Source organism: Cupressus sempervirens, chromosome 5 (genome assembly GCF_028749045.1).
Source record: "Cupressus sempervirens isolate cs-2001-9-10 chromosome 5, ASM2874904v1, whole genome shotgun sequence".
In the NCBI taxonomy this organism is placed as follows: domain Eukaryota; kingdom Viridiplantae; phylum Streptophyta; class Pinopsida; order Cupressales; family Cupressaceae; genus Cupressus; species Cupressus sempervirens.
In genome coordinates, this window is record NC_143122.1 from 64713729 (window position 1) to 64729107 (window position 15379).

The 15379-nt window shown below is 34.1% G+C and overlaps 1 pseudogene; it reads right to left on the reverse strand.

The window, feature by feature from the left end:
- Positions 1-13280: 13280 nt before the first annotated feature.
- LOC149554563 (pyruvate dehydrogenase E1 component subunit beta-3, chloroplastic pseudogene) lies at positions 13281-14019 on the reverse strand (annotated as a pseudogene).
- Positions 14020-15379: the final 1360 nt, after the last annotated feature.

Here is a 15379-nt window from a genome sequence, read left to right on the forward strand (position 1 = left end):
ATGCTTGAACGTGTAGTCTTGATGATCTTAGGTGTGTCTCTCTTTGACCCCTTGGACACTTAGGGGAATTGGGGCTATGTCCTTGTCTATTATATTGTGTCTGCTCTACAAGATGATGCTTATGGCCATCTTGACATTTTTTCTTGATGTGAGTGTAATCTTTCTATATTAAACCTAGGGAATCCAACTACATTATCATCTTGACCTCTATGTTCTTGATGCATAGGGTGGGTTCCCACATCCTATCTGATATAAATTATATTAATATCTTCATAGTCTCACACTAGTGATTGATATATGATCTTGAAATATCCATAATAAAGCTCAACGATAAAAACAAGAACCTCCTTAACTGACCCTTGAAATTTCACTTTGCATTTTCATGACAACTTACATTTTAGATTTTCATTATAGTTTGCATTTTGAGTTAGGAGAGAGTCTCCTTCATCTCTTGTTCGACACATCATTAATTACGCTCAATCATATTTTCTTCTATCTCTCTATCATGTCTTCATTCTTTCTTGGTCTTTCATCACCATTTCTCTTTCATATTTCTTCTATTATACAATAACAAGTGGTTAATCATATCATCTCATTTATCCATTGTTTTGGAGCCCTTATATAACATTTTGACCTAATTTCTCAAAGTCTCATTTTTTGCAAAAATTGCAGCCTTGCCTAATTTTTATGTCTTGGATATATTTTTGGGATCGAAATCAAAATCTAATTTCATCTTACTTGTCAAAATCATATTTTAAAATTACTTCCTTCTTTGTGTAATTGATTGACCCTTTAGGCTAATATTTTTTGAGTCAATCTTCACCTTTTCATCTCTTCCATCATATTCATCTCTCTCTTATCATTCAATCCATTTCATTCCATTTCACCTTTCTTCTTGCTTTGACCTAATTTTCATGTTTCATCATTCTAGTCAAACTAGGGCATATTCTCAATGCTTGGTGGTCAAAGTCAGCTCTATTCTCTCTAAATCACTTATCTATAATTTTTTACCTTATCTTATCTCAATTTGATCAAATATATCTCATTTTTTCATCTCCTCTACATCATTTCAATTTCAATCCCTAAGGAGCAAGTATAATCTATCTACAAATTGATTTTGTTATCTATCTACTTTTTTCTTTGCTTGGGATAGACTCTTGATCTAATCTACTTGCTCTTTGGAATATCATCTCTTGTCAAATATTATCTTATCTATAAATATTTTTTGTGTTTATTTTTTGCTTCAAAGAGTGCATTAGAATCTTTCTGTCTTTTCTAGTCCTTGTTCAATCAGGTTCGGGGTTAGTTATCTCTCTATGCTTCGTTCAATCAAGTTTTGAGTTAGATATCTCAACCATCTTAACATCACCATTCTTTGATTTAATGTGTTCTCATATCACTTATGCATTAGTCAAAGAGGAGAATATGTAATCACCCAAAAATGGTCTAGTAGACTATACACCCCTTTAAACATTTTGAATCTCTATGCTAGACTACATCTTATGCTCAGTCAAATTTTTATAATTTATTAATCATTTAATCCTTGATCAACACATCATTTTATTATCTATTCATTTTTATATCCTATGGTTTAACCACCTTATCATAATTCTTTATTTAATTGAAATAACATGTCCCTTTTTAACTAAATAAAATCCCCTTTATCCTATGTATGCACATGAAAAATTAATTTCCTAATTTAAAACTAAAACAAAAATAACTTTTTCTACACTTTGAATGCACACTCTCCAAGGAAATATAATCTATTTTGCCTCTTATTATCCTCCACACATATTTTTCTTCTTAAACACATGCATTGATTTTGCCTCTTGAGAATCTTGTGCACCAAAGTCAAAATGAGAATAATTCTCCACCATGGATTTTGCATCCTAATCTCTATTGTCCATTGGTATTTAAAAGGAGGCTCTCTCTCTCTCATATATCATGATAATGTTATTGTTATGTTCATGTTTCATTCTAGAGCTATTTGATCACTTAATAACTCTTGTTGGCATTCTCATTTAGTTCATATTTGCATATTAGTTTACTTTCATTGTAGTTTAAATATTGCATGATATCTTAGTTTCCTTTTTGAATTAGTTTACATCACCTAGTCTAAATAGGAGGAAAGTAATATTTCTCATCTTGTTTGATAGGGATTTATTTCTTCTTGAGCCCTACCCTTTTGAGGACTCCTACAAGGTCATTATCTTGACCTTTCTAGGGTTCTTTCTATAACCCTATTCTAAAGGAACTCTCACTCCAACTCCTCTTTCACTAAATATCTCTTTACCATGTAGATTCTCCAATATATTCACTCTCCTTCTTTGGGACTCAACTCACTAAGTGTACCTCCCAAGACACCATGAACATGCTTATCACCAACATAGATGGAAAGGCTTCCAAACTATATGTTCAACTAAGTTTAATGGAAATTTTTCCCCATGTTTCATGTATTTTCTAATGATCTCTTAAAACCATTGGAAATAGAGCTAGTAGCCTTTTAGGTATAATTAGGCCTCCTAATTGAGTTTTTGAGCAATAAATATGAAACTTTCCAAAACAGACCCCAACTAAACTACCATTCCTGATACCCTTTTCAAAGGACTCAATTATTTTGAATTTTTTAGGGTCACATCACTTATGTACAACCCCTTCCTAGAAATATGCCTAAATTTAAGGGTTTTAAACTTGTTTGTGTTGTATGGAATACAAAAGATTCAAAACCTCACAAATGGATTCACTATGCCTTATCCTCTTGCACAATTGTTCTTTACACATCCCTCTACACCTCCATGGTCTTGGGTTGTCAATTTCAATCCATTAAGCCTTTCATCCTTTCTTTGCAACTTCTAAGACTCCTAGTCGAGTACACCTTATCTCACCTAAGGCTTAGTGTTAAAAATAGAAAACTTGCAAATTATGACTCCAAACTCCACATGTAAAAATTATATATAGTTACATAGTATATTCCAAGAGGTCATATAGCTACCACCATTGGTTCATTCTAGGGTTATTTGAAGTCTTCCAACTCTATATTAATCGGTGAACTAGTCATAGATGAGAGATGTTTATTACATCTATAAACAAAAAGATTTAAAGCTCAAAAATTAAATAAATTAAGTAGATTCAATTATCTCTCTAACCATTAAAATAAATATCTCAAGTAAATCCATTATCATGTGGATGCTCAAGTTGCTAAGTGACTATGATAGTAATTGTAGGAAAACCAGTCAAGCTTATTAAGCAACGTTGTGTTTACAAAAATCTAAACTTGATGTCAAACCTTAGATGGTCTTAAGTAGATCCATGCCTCATGTCTCAACTAAAAAAACCAACCCAAAATCACTTCTCACCTTCATGGCACAATTGTACTAATGTTGTCATGACAGCATTCTTATTGACAAGTTTTGCATTTTTCTCATTTTGACTTTTCTAACATTCATTAACTCTTCCAATGAGTGTAGAATGAATTCATAATAATATTTAGACTCATTTAATACCATTCCACCCAAATATGTCCAATTTTGAGGTCAGTTGTTCATCTTGACAACTTATAGGCAACTCTTTGGCATACCTTGGCATACTTTTTCCCACGCATTGATTGATCTCCTAGAGAATATCACACACACTTTGGAAACTTTTATAGTCCTTATTCTATAGTGACTTGGCTAAGGTCACTACAAGAAAATAATTTCTTAGGGTTTAGCCTAAAACCCTAAGTGCTCCGGCACCATTCTCCACCTGCACCAAATAGATCAAATTACCCTTAGAGCTAGGAGTTCCATATTGATGCCAAGCTTCTTGAAGTCACTCTATGATACCTAAGTAGCCTCTAATTTAGGTTGATTTCTCCATTTAATAAGGTTCTCCATGTAGATTTTATATCTTGTCTTCTTCTTAACCCTTGAATCGAAGATCTTCTTAGCTAGTGGCTCCACTTGGATAGGTACCTTGAGCTCCCTTACATCATTAACAAATTTTGTACCATATTATTTTTATGTTACATAAAGACCTTTATACTTGAATAGATCTGTATAGATAATTCCTTGGGAAGGTCTATCTTGTAGGCATTTTTCCCATACTTGGATAGGACTTTGCATGGTCCTATTCTTCTCATTTGTAACTTACTAGGGATCCCTTTTTAGAGTTTGGATTTATTTAAATGCACCATTATTGGCCAATATTCTTCTTCAAACTATAGGTCTTTTCTCCTTTCATCCACCTTGGACTTAAGTTTTTGATTTACCTCCATTATAGTATTTCTAACTTGTTCATGGACCTCCTTCATAGATTGAGAAAAGTCTTCAACATGTCAACTTCTTTCTTCATGGCTCTTTAACTCATTGAGTTCACATACTCCCCTTGGATGGATGCCATATACTACTAAAAATGGGCCTTTACTTGTATATCTATTCACAGTATCATTATAGGAAAACTCAGTTTGAGTAAGTACTTAATGCACTCTATTTATCACCTATGTCTGACCATCTATTTGTGGATGGTATGCTGAACCAAATGCTAAGTGGGTGTCTAGTCTTTTCCACAAGGTTTTCTAAAAAATTCCCCATGAATTTTACTTCTCTATCAAAGACTATGATTCTTGGTAAGCCATGAATCCTTACTATTTCCTTGAAAAATAGATGAGCAATATAACTAGCATCATGAGTCATTTTGCAAGGTATAAAGAGACTCATTTTACTAAATCTATCAACTACCACAAAGACACTGTCAAAACCATTATTTTTTCTTAGAAAACCTACCATAAAATCCATACTGAAATTCCCCCCTTGTTTATCATAAGTAGGTGAATGTTGGTATCATCCAACATTTGAAGATGTTCTTTTTTCCTTTTTCATAAACTATACATTACTCAATGTACCTCCTTACATCTCTCTATATTTTTGGTGAGTACTAGAACCTTTGAACAAAATATAACATTTTTTAGGCCAAAATTCCCATTGAAACTCCCAAAGTGCTTCTCTTGGACAAGGTTTTCCCTCATTAACCCCTTAGGTACACATAATTGGTTCCCTTTAAACAATAACCCACTCTGCAAAGTGTAGTCAACAAAGTCACCCTAAAAATGATTATTAAAATTAACATATACCTTTTAGTCTTCTAAGAAATATTTATCCCCCTCATATAGGTCCTTGAACCCTTCAATACCAATGCTTTGTAGATGGACTTCTTGTACAATGATTTTAACCTTCTACTGAGTGCATCTTCCACCTTGTTATTTTGACCCTTTGTATGCTTTATAGTAAAGGTATATGCTTGCAAATAATCCATCCACTTGATATGTCTATGAATCAACTTATCTTGTGTGTTTATGAGGCTTAGAACCTGATTTTTAGTGTAGACTACAAACTCCTTGGGCAAAAGGTAGTGTCTCCACTTTTTGAGAGCTTGAACCAATGCATGAAGTTCTAGGTCATAAGATGAATACGTTGACTTTGCTTCATTCAAATTCTCACTAGAAAATGCTACATGCCTCCCATATTATCTTATGACTAATCTCATGGCTACATTTATTGCATCACATTCCACAATGAACAATTTTTCAGAGCTTGGCAACATTAGGATAGTTTGTGTAGCCACTTTTTGTTTTAACTCTTCATATCCTTCATTGGCATCCTTTATCCACTTAAAATTGGTCTTTATTCCAACTTTGATAGTGTCTAGTATAGGTTTACATATCTCACTAAATACTCTAATAAACTTTCTATAAAATTGAGCCAATTCATGGAAACTCTTCACTTAGTCCTTATCTTTGGAGTGGGCTAGTTAAGGATGGCTTCTTCCTCGCCTGGGTTCATTTTCAAGTCAGCTTGGGAGATTAAAAAACCTAAGTACACAATCTTTTTCTCAAGAACTCACTCTTCCCTAGGTGTTTCATTTGTTCTTCTTTTGTCTTACTAAAGATGAAGATATTATCAAGGTAAACTACCAAAAGCCTACCTATGTAATCCTTCAACACTGCATTCATTAACCTCATAAATGTACTAGGTTCATTTGTGAGTCTAAATGGAATACCTAACCACTCATAAAGACCCTCTCTAGTCTTGAAATTTTTCTTCCACTCATCCCCCTCATTCCTCCTAATTTAGGGATATCTACCCTTAAGGTCAATTTTAGTAAAGTACTTAGCTCCTTCTAGACAATCCATTAAGTCTTCGATTCTATTCTATGAATAGGAAATCTATATCTTATACTTATCCTATTAGTTTCCCTAGAATTAATACATAATCTCCACTTACCTCCCTTCTTGGGTGCCAAGATATCTAGAACAATACATGGGCTCATACTCTTCTTGACTAACCCCTAGTCAAGAAACTCTTTAAATTGCCATATTATCTCCTTATTTTGGTTTGGTTTTATCTTGTATGCAACTATTTTTAGGAAAAGATGCCCCTAGTATGAAATCTATCTAATAGCTGATGGTTCTTTATGGAGGTAAGATTGATGATGCCCCATCACTAATGATGTCACTAAACTGGTCCTACTTTTGCTTGATCTTTTTAGGCAATGTTGTTTTTGGTTTTTCCTCTTCTTTAGGCTTTACGACAATTGCAAACCCAACTTCTTCTTCATGTCTAAGATCATAAAAGAACTCTTTACCACTCATTAGGAGTACATTTGAGTCTTCTAATTTATCTAGTCATTCTTCAACCACTAACTAGATTTTATAAGTGACTCCATTCTTCTTGAAAGTGTACATATTCTTCTTCAAATGATGAATTGCATATCTATCATATTGCCATGGTCTACCTAATAGTAGATGCAAAGAATCCATGGGAAAGACAACACAAATAATCTTGTCTTCATATTCTCCTATAGAAAACTTAACCCACACTTGCTCATTCACTATGACATTCTACCCTTTGTTCAACCAAGTGACCTTGTATGGATGGGTATGGGTATTTTGGCGAGCTTCAACTTTTGAACTACCTCCTCTGATATGATGTTATTTGTTGATCCTAAATCAATGATGACCCTACACACCTTGCCAAGAATCTTTCACTTTACTTTGAATAACACCCTTCTTTTCTTGGATTCCTCCTTACTAGGTTCCTTGATAAATACCCTTCTAAACATGAGGTTTTCACCACTCTCTAAATAAAGAATCACTTGAGAAGTTCTTGCACTACTAACATTTTCTTTAGCATAAGCCACTTTCTTTTCTCCTTGTGAACTTGATTCCTAATCAGGGAACCTTTATGCAAGGCGTCCTAATTGACCAAAATTATAGCACTCCATGCTTGTCAAACGAGAACCTCTTCCAAATCTTTCAAATCTACCTCTACCACCATTTTTGAACCATCTAGCTCTATTAGAATTACCTTTGTCACTAGAATCACTAGTATCTTTAGTTAGCTTGGTTTCACGTTGGTTCTTGGCCTCATTACTCCTACCACAAAAACCACCTCTATGAATCCCTCTTGATTGTCTTCCTCTTCACCTACCCCTTGAACTTGTGTCTTGTTTATTTTTACTCTTCTCTTCCACCTTAAGGGCTAACTGGTAGCATCTTTAAACAATAGTAGGGGTTAAGAGACTAATTTCCTCTTGGATACTCCATCTAAGTCCAATCAAATATCTATCCACCTTCATTCTCTCCTCTTCTTGAATGTTGGACCTAAGGAATAGTTTTGAAACTCCTATGTATAAGAAGCAACATCTATGTCTCACTGTTTGAGATTTTGTCTCTTTTTATGCAGTTGGATCTCATAATCCTTTGGTAAATAGTTGTCCTTTATCTTAGTCAACATAGCCTTCTAATTGGCCATTGGCTTCTTTACCTCCTTTTCTCTTTCTTCTTGAAGATATTTCCACTAAGTCAAGGCCAGTCCCCTCAATCTAGACTTGGCTACCTTCACCTTCTAGGCTTTAGTAATCCCTTCATGCTCAAAGTGGTTCTCCATTCCATCACCAACTCAAGATCCATATTTCCACTAAACAAGGGTATTGGCTTAAAAGATTTTCCACTAAATGCTTTGATGGCCTTAAGGAATGGTTCCTCATGTAGAGGTGGGATAGGTAGAGGGATTCCATCCTTAGCATCCACTTCCTTACCCTTATCTTCATTGTCCTTCAACTTCTCTTTGACTTTATCAGTTGTCTCCACCACTTCATCTAGTTTATTTTTCATAGCCTCTAGGAATTTTTTTAGGAGCTTATTCTCCTCCTTTTTCTATGTTATTTCTTTTGCTAACTTTTCATTATTTACCATGGTTATCTTACCCATTGATTCACTACTAGATTATAGCATGTACTTGCGCAACTCTTGTTAGGCTGTGATACCAATTTGATAGGGAGATCTTTATTCTTGAGCCCTACCCTCTTGAGGACTCTTACAAGGTCCTTATCCTAACCTTTATAGGTTTATTTATATAACCCTACACTAGAGGACTCTTACTCCACCTCCTCTTTCCTTAAAGATCTCTCTACCAAGTAAAGTCTTTAATCTATTCACTCTCCTTCTTTAGGACTCAACTCACTAAGTGCACCTCCCAACACATCATGTCCATGGTTATAACCAACTTAAATGGAAAGGATTCCAAACTAAAATTTCAACTAATTTTTATGGGAATTTGTCTCCATCTTTCATGGATTTTCTACTAATTTCTTGGAACCCTTGGAAATAGGGCTAGAAGCCTTTTAGGTCTAATGAGGCCTCTTAATTGAGTTTTTGAGCAATAACTATGAAACTTTCTAAAGAAGGCCCCAAATAAACTATCATTCGTGAGACCCTTAGGGCTCAAATATTTTGAAGGTTTTAGGGTCCCAACCCATGTGTACAACCCCTTCCTAGATATGGTCTAAATTTAAGGGTTTTAAACTTATTTGGGTTGTATGGAATTTAAAGGAGTAAAAAACCTCACAAATGGATTCACTCTGCCTTCTCCTCTTGCACACTAATTATTTACACACCCCTCTATGCCTCCATGATCTTGGATTGTTCATGTCAATACATTAAGCCTTCCATCCTTGCTCTACAAATTCTAAGACTCCTAGCTAGGTACACCTTGTCTAGCCTAGGGCTTGGTGTTAAAAATAGAAAACCTGTATATTTTACTCATAAATCCATATGTACAAAGTATATATATTTCCATAGTATATATAGGAGTTCATACAATTCTCACCATTAGAATTCATTCTAGGGCCATTTGAAGTCTTCAGCTCTATATTGACTAGTGAACCAGTCACAAAGGAAAGATTTTTATTACACCTATCAGAACAAAAGATCTAAACCTCAAAAAGTACAAAAACTAAGTAGATTAAATTCTATATCCTACCATGAAAATAAAAATCTCAAGTCAATCCACTATCATATGGATGTTGAAGTTGCTAAGTGACTATGATAGTAATTGCAAGAAAACCAATCAAGTTTATTAAGCAACTTTGTATTTACAAAAATCTAACCTTGATCTTAGAACTTAGATGGTCTTAAATAGATCCATTTATCATGCCTCAATTTTCAAAACTAGCCCACAATTACTTCTCATATTCTTTGCACACTCTTGCTAATGTTATCGAGACAACATTGCAAAGTTGTCATTAACAACTTTTGCAAATTTTGGATTTTGACTTTTGTAACACTCGTGAACCCTTCCAATAAGTGTAGAATGAATTCAAAAGAAAAATTAGACTCATTTAACACATTTCCACTCAAATATATCTAATTTTGAGGTTATTTTGACTTTTTACCAAAGTTGCACTATCTTGACAACTTATAGGCAACTCTTTGGCATACCTTGGCAAAAAATTTCTTGTGGATTGATTGATCTCCTATAGACTCTCATACACACTTGGGACTCTTTTCTAATCCTTATTCTCTTGTGAATTGGATAAGGTCACTACAAGCCAAAATTTTCTTAGGTTTTAGTTTAAAATCATCAATGCTCCTACACCATTGTTAACTTAACTCTCTTGTTCTTGCATTTCATTTTAGCTTAGTTTTGCACTCTAATCTTAGTTTTACTCACACTTTCTTAACAAATTTAATTCCTGGACACTAGAAGTCTTTCTCTTATCTTTGAATCTTTTTTTCTACAGTGCACCTTACAAGGTTTTCCTATTGAGGTTCATTAAAGAATCATATTCATACTTTAGGTTCTTGCACGCCATGGATATAAAACTCTAAATTGTCATTCAAGGTTCTAAATCTATTGGCTCCCTTGGATAGAATGTCTTGGAGAATTGTGTCACATTGTTTGCATACAATGATAATATAATCATAATTGGAGATGTGGAAACATATAAGACATTAATAGACAAATAAAGCATATTGAATTTTGTAACACAAATATCTACAAGATCAAATAATAAAACAAGAACACCTTCCAAAAACAAGAGAAACAAAATAGATATACTATATTTATTAAAAAAAGATTATATAATGAGAAATATGACACACATAATTATTTTATGGAAATAAAGTTCTCTAAAATTAGGAAAATTTTAAAAAATTAGAAAAGCACAACTATTTTAAACTAGGTTAAATTAGGCTCAAATATATCTTCACTAAGTAAATTGAAGCTAAGATTACATGTGAAAGCACATTCATAAATATGTAATGCAAATATGCATCCTCTAAAATCCCTCCTTAAGTGAAACAATGGGAGAAGGATAAAATTTAAAAATGGAATCAAATAATGGTTCTTAACAACTAAATACTTTATTAGATACCCATGTACAAGTAACAAGATCTCTTGTAGCCAAAGAAAGGGAAAAAAACTTAGTGGGTGAAAGCTCCTCTCTAAAAAGGAAAGAGCCTACAACACAACAATAACTGGTGAGTCTCTCATGTGGCAAGTCTTGGGTTTGAATATACTTGAGCTTAACACAAAATTATAATTAATTTCAAAAAATCATAATAATTAATCTAGGCTTTGACCCATTACAAATAAAAAAAAACCTCTCCAAAAGAAAGAAGAGGGAATAAAGGACTAAGACTCCTACATGAAAATAACTTTAACAATAGTAACAAGAAATGAATCTTCAAGGAATAATGATATTGCATACAACTATTGAATTTGATAACTTCTATAGTGTTAAATGTGAAATCTCCTTTGAAATTGAAGGATTTGAGAAAGACAAGTCCACATGTCCCATAGAACACTTGCATGCAAGAACCTATCATAGAGAAGCAAAGGTAAAAAAAGGAAAGGGTTTGACATAGTAAATATGTAAGAATATATCATCAGAATAAAAGAATGAGCAAAAATATGCAATGGATCAATCCTCATAGAAGGAGATCATAAAACCTAAAAGGTAAAAGGCATTTATAATTAATATTTAATTATTAAATAGTAATGCAAGTGCATAAAGGGAAATCTTAAGAAGGGAGTAAAGTTAATTTAATCAATGTAATTAAATTAATTCTTTACTCTAACACGCCGCCCGCCGCCCCCCTCCCCCCCTCCTCCTCCCTCCTTAAGATGAGAAACAAAGCAACTATAAACAATACAAGAAAAGCAAAGAAACTACAATGTTGAATGCACAAATGGGTCCCAACAACATGGCCTGATGAGGAACACAACCAAATATTTGTAAAATGGATAAATAGGGAAAATCACATGAGATAAAACCTACTCCAAAAATAGACAAAAGGATGCTAAACAAACAAAGAGGGAAGGAAGGAATCATCACTGAGACTCCCCAAGGACAACTTCCTTCACCCCAAGCATAGAACATAGTTGAAGATACCACAGGGATGCAAAAGTTGTTAACCCCAAATGATATTGTAATTGATAGTGGGAGATTGTTAGGCCATGATGCTATGAATGTATGTAAAAGAGTCATATCAATTATTATATTGTCATTGATGTCAAAGTCTTAGTTAGATAGACATTATGCTAACTCGGGAAAGTACCATATCATTAGATTCATGAAGAGGATTTGATTAATGAAGAGGATTTGAAGAAAGTATGATGAAGTTAGAGTTGATATGCAAGGTATTCAATGGGTACTTGAATGAGTTGGACAATGACTATGTAATATTCATTTGATTGTTTTACAATCATGTATTGTTGAGAAGTATTGAATATCACAAGCTTAACAGTCACAAGGCTAATGAAGGGAGTTTGTATTCACTAAGTGATTATAGTATTGGTCGAGTGATTATAAAGGAAAGAACATAGTGTTGCCTAAGCGAGTCAGTATTGACTGAGTTATATGTTGCTCGAGTAAATGTTATGTTTACTAAGTGACAACCAGATGAACAAGTTTGAGAAATTGGAATCTGTTAGTGAACAGATTGTCCTTTGAGAAATTACATGAAAATCTAACCCTAAATGCCCAAGTGAAAGGACAAATCAACACCAACAGTTGGACAAGTTATCATAAGGTTGATAACCTTCCTCTGAATTTTATCGAGTACAACTCCCTGTTTGAGATGTTCAATGAATTGATTATGAATGCTTTTAACCAAAAAGCACAAAAGGACATCAAGCATCTATTCATAAATATAGTGTAGATGCAAAAACCTATACTACTGCATGAAAAGAAAGTAAAGAACAACAGATGACACAAAGTTCATTTGCTAAACACTGCATTGTGTAATGAAAATGAAACCATGTCTTCCACCTTCTTGAGGGAGTTAAAATTAGAGCTTTGAAGGATATTTTGAAATGATAACATAATAAAGAAACAATGATATCGAACTGTAATTTTAGAGAAAACTGAAAATGACTCAAAGTTTGTAATCAGTGGAAGGAAAAATACATTATAACCAAAGTTTAATGCATTTAACCTCCAGCCTCCCTTCCTTAACTGTAAAAGACCACAAAGTCTCCTTCACACATTACAATTTAACCATTATTCAAAGAAAATAGAAACATTTTTTGACAATATTACATTAATCACTGAGATTTTATCTCCATCTTAGACACACAGTTTTGAAAAAGAAAATTTTCCCATGCTCCGCCTCTCACAGCCTCTCAAGAAAATGAAACAATTTTGCAAAATCCCCTCTCCGCCTGGAGCACACAGTCTGCCATCTGGAAGAAGGAAAAGTTTTGGAACCCCTTTTGCATTTGCTGAAACATATTTATCTTCCCTGATGTCGGTGACTGTTCAGTTTTGGTAACTGATTCTTGAAAGATTTTCTATGACCTCCTTTCTATTTAGTCTCGTGTCTTTATACATTCCTTTTTTCCTCAGATTCACTTTATTTATCATACTATTAATGCTTATAATGTTGTTTACATTATAATCACCACTTTAGAATAGGAAAATGCAACGTTAAGACTTAATAGTGGGCCATAGTACTAAAATTAATTCTTTATGAGTAAATCTGAACTTGGTCGAACCATCTCTGCCTTTTTCACACAACATATATATATTCTCCATCTGAAATCTTCTCTCTCAAGTTGTACAAAAGCACATGCTCAAACAAGATGATCGGGTTCTCACTTCTAATTGTCACTTTCATTAATCCTTTTGCATTGTATGGTGTTGAGTAATCAACCATGTGTAGTCCAGGAACAAACTAAAAATGTGGTTTTAAGCACTTGAGGATGTTCTGCACTTAGCTGCCTCCCTACACCTCCAGAAACTCATATAACAGTGGGAAAAGTAAATTGTCCCGCAGAAGTATAACGAAGCATGCCACAATTATTTGATATTTGATTGTATGCCAATAATAGAAAACCCATGTTCATTCTTTCAATTATAGGTCGTAGGCCTGTCATTAGCAGCTCCAATGGCTATCCCTGAGGAAGAATCTTCTGCTATGTGTATATCTAGTACTCTCAACTCACCACATTTTTCTGTCATTCCTTTGGTAACTTTATATGCATCTGCGTAATGACTCACGTCTTCTCCATGGACGTAAGTTGTAGGGTCTCTCTCCATTTCTTCACCCAAACCTTTACTAAGAGCTTCAAACAAAAGTAGCCCATGCCCACTTTTTGATGATACAGGGCTTAAAGCAATTTCACCCTTCACCGCAACAGCATTATAACAATGGGATCCAAGCATGCATGTACCATAGAATTCTATTCTATAAGTCATCTCATGATGCCTTTTCTCATTTGGCTTGGCATCCGACCTTCACCAATACTGTCGATGAATTACTCTTTTGAGCCTGCAACTCCACATATCTAAATGAGAGATCGACTTCTCTATATATTTCATCACCTCAGACCATACAACCTTATACCAGGAGCATTAAAATTTTATGTTACTATGTGGCTTTCTCACCTTCGAGGCACACTTATCAAACAACTCGATGATAAAACATGTCATACATTATTATAACCATGCCTCCTTAGACACATTTCTTTGAAGCATACAACATCATGATCTACATTGAGTGATGTATATTTATTCATCAAATAACACAAAGTCCTCTGCCATATTCCTAAAGCCTGAGTTATCAGTGTCTGGATTCCAATCGGGATTACAAGGAACTAATATGACACCCGTGCCATTCTGCTGAGGGCATTGCGGAATACCTGATGTCTACATAGAGATCATTTCTTGAATTGACCAATAATTATTTGAAATTTCAACCCTAAACCAAAAACTTTTGAAATTCCATAGAAATCGCAAAGGATAATCTGGTCAACATAAACGTATTTTGCAAGCCAATAAACTTGTTCCATGAAATGAATAGGAAGTCCTTCCCTTCGAAACATGTGATTTTCTTTTCTTTTGCATATGCCGTTAAATGCTCCTAATGCACCCATGGGAATGCATAATCTGGATCTATAACCTTTGTGTTTGATATTGGGACACATGATATATATATATATAGAACAAACTTTATAATAAACACCACCTTGAAATAAGTAACAACCGACTCATCATCTTTTCTAATGCATTTAGGCCTTTGGTATCTATTCCCACGAGCCATGATTATGGTGTATCGTGCTTCACAGAGGCAATTCTCTCAAATTTGCCAGAGAAAAATTATCAAGTTATCCTTGTAATTCAGCATTGGAATCAGTATATATTAAAAACCCATGCAAGATGCATGTGTTTGGGGTTATCAAACATGATTTTGCAGCACGGTGAGACTTCTTTCTTAACACCAGGATGATGTGTTTGTCAACAACACGACCCCAATCATTCAAAATCACAAGGAGGTCCTCTTTCACATATTAGATGCCGCTCATTTCCAATCTATCTTGCTTAATCCTTTTCATTCCTTACTAAGAATCTTTCCAGCTCAAAATTTCACATTGATGCAATTTATACTCGTGTTTGCGGTAATCTCTTTCTTTCTTCACAACAACGACACAAATGCTTTGGTAACGTGAATTTGTTGTGAACCATTTCTTAATCTATGCAGGAGCTGCGACTAAGGGACCTTCTCCATGATGCATTACCTTGCATAATCCAAGATATTGGACACATCCACACATTTGGA